Here is a 2,418-nt window from a genome sequence, read left to right as displayed (position 1 = left end):
CAGCCTCCCGAGTAGCTGGGACTACAGGCGCCCGCCACCTCGCCCGGCTAGTTTTTTGTATTTTTTAGTAGAGACGGGGTTTCACCGTTTATCACCGTTTTTTAAAAAAAAATTTAGGCTAGGCCCAAGCTGGTCTTAAACTCCTGACCTCAAGCCATCTTCCCACCTTGGCCTCCCAACTTAGTGAAACCTTCTCTCTACTAAAAACACAAAAATTAGCCGGGCGTGGTGGCGGGCGCCTGTAATCCTAGTTACTCAGGAGGCTGAGGCAGGAGAATCACTTGAACCTGGGAGGTGGAGGTTGCAGTGAGCCAAGATTGCACCATAACACTCCAGAGCAGACTGTGTCTCAAAAACAAGAAATTTGTGTGTGTGTGTGTGCATAGTAGATGTATATATTTATGGACTACATGTAATGTTTTGATACAGGCATGTAATATGAAATAGGCTCATTATGGAGAATGGGCATCCATTCCCTCAGGCATTTATCCTTTGAGTTACAAACAATCCAATTACATTATTTTTTAAATATACAATTAAGATATGATTGCCTATAGTCACCCTGTTGTGCTATGAAATAGTAGGTCTTTTTTGTTTTGTTTTGTTTTTTGAGACGGAGTCTCGCTCTGTCGCCCAGGCTGGAGTGCAGTGGCCGGATCTCAGCTCACTGCAAGCTCCGCCTCCCGGGTCTACGCCATTCTCCTGCCTCAGCCTCCCGAGTAGCTGGGACTACAGGCACCCGCCACCTCGCCCGGCTAATTTTTTTGTATTTTTAGTAGAGACGGGGTTTCACCGTGTTAGGCAGGATGGTCTCGATCTCCTGACCTCGTGATCCACCCGCCTCGGCCTCCCAAAGTGCTGGGATTACAGGTGTGAGCCACCGCACCCAGCTCAGGAAAACTCAAGACTGGAAGTGTTTGAGTCCTTCAACCTCACAAATGAGAAAAAGACTTAAAACATCTCAACATTGGCCTGGCGTGGTAGCTCATGCCTGTCATCCTAGCACTTTGGGAGGCCAAGATAGGAAGATCGCTTGAGCTTAGGAGTTTGAGACCAGTCTGGGCAACATGGTGAAACCTCCACAAAAATTGAAATAGGCCAGGTATGGTGGCTCACGCCTGTAATCCCAGCACTTTGGGAGGCTGAGGCAGGTGGATCACCTGAGGTCAGGAATTCGAGACCAGCCTGGCCAACATGGTGAAACCCCATCTCTACTAAAAACACAAAAATTAGCTGGGCGTGGTGGCATGCGCCTGTAGTCCCCACTACTAGGGAGGCTGAGGTGGGAGGATCACTTGAACCCAAGAGGTGGAGGTTGCAGTGAGCTGAGATCACACCATTGCACTCCAGCCTGGGTGGCAGAGCATGACTCTGTCTCAAAGAAAAATAAATACAAAATAAAGTAACATCTTAAAACATCCAGATGTGGCCAGGGTCCGACTTGAGAGAAGCCCAGTAAGCCCGGCCCCAGGAACCTGCTCCCTGGGCAGTCTTCCTTCAGGTTTTAGGACATTTCACCACCCTACAGGCGAGGTCAACCCATGTTCTAGGTTAATCAGCTCTTCCTGTTCTAGACTTAATCTCCGTTAAGTAATGTCCTTCATTGAGAAAACCAGGCTATTCCCTAGAAATCACCAACTGAAAATAGATGTCAGGGCCAGGCATGGTGGCTTGCGCTTGTAATACTAGCATTTTGGGAGACTGAGGTGAGTGCATCACTTAAGGTTAGGACTTTGAGAACAGCCTGGTCAACACAGTGAAACCCCATCTCTACTATACAAAAATTAGCTGGGCATGGTGGTGGGTGCCTATAGTCCCTGACACTTGGGAGGCTGAGACAGGAGGATCACTTGAACCCGTCCGTGAGGCAGAGGCTGCAGTGAGCCGAGGTCGCGCCACTGCACTCCAGCTTGGATGACAGAGACTCTGTCTCAAAAAAAATTAAAAGTGGATGCCAGATAACAATCCTGCCACCCTGCTCAAGTGCACACCTCCCACTCTGGCGCCTGCTAAGACATCCACGAAGAGGCAAGACATCATGAATCACGATAGGAGACCCAGACTTCTAACGCCAGCAGTGGTGGTTCACACCTGTAATCCCAGCACTTTGGGAGGCCATGGCAGGAGGCGGCTTAGGCCAATAGTTCAAGATCCCCCTCCATCTCTACAAAGAACTGAAAAAAATTGGTGCGGCTGCCGGGCACGGTGGCTCATGCCCATAATCCTAGCACTTTGGGAGGCCAAGACGGGCGGATCACAAGGTCAGGAGATTGAGACTATCCTGGCTAACATGGTGAAACCCCGTCTCTACTAGTAAATACAAAAAAATAGCCAGGTGTGGTGGTGGGTGCCTGTAGTCCCAGCTACTTGGGAGGCTGAGGCAGGAGAATGGCATGAACCAGGGAGGCGGAGCTTGCA

At 49.7% G+C, this 2,418-nt stretch overlaps 1 protein-coding gene across 1 annotated transcript in view; it reads right to left on the bottom strand.

Moving 5' to 3' along the window:
* LAT2 (linker for activation of T cells family, member 2) overlaps positions 1–2,418 on the bottom strand; it is a 56,923-nt gene that overhangs the window by 53,899 nt on the left and 606 nt on the right. The gene's annotated exons all lie outside the window — the stretch shown is intronic.

This window comes from Mandrillus leucophaeus, unplaced genomic scaffold, assembly GCF_000951045.1.
Source record: "Mandrillus leucophaeus isolate KB7577 unplaced genomic scaffold, Mleu.le_1.0 Scaffold479, whole genome shotgun sequence".
Classification (NCBI taxonomy): Eukaryota; Metazoa; Chordata; class Mammalia; order Primates; family Cercopithecidae; genus Mandrillus; species Mandrillus leucophaeus.
The sequence above is the reverse complement of the archived record's forward strand: the minus strand, read 5'-3'. Positions and strand labels throughout refer to the sequence as shown.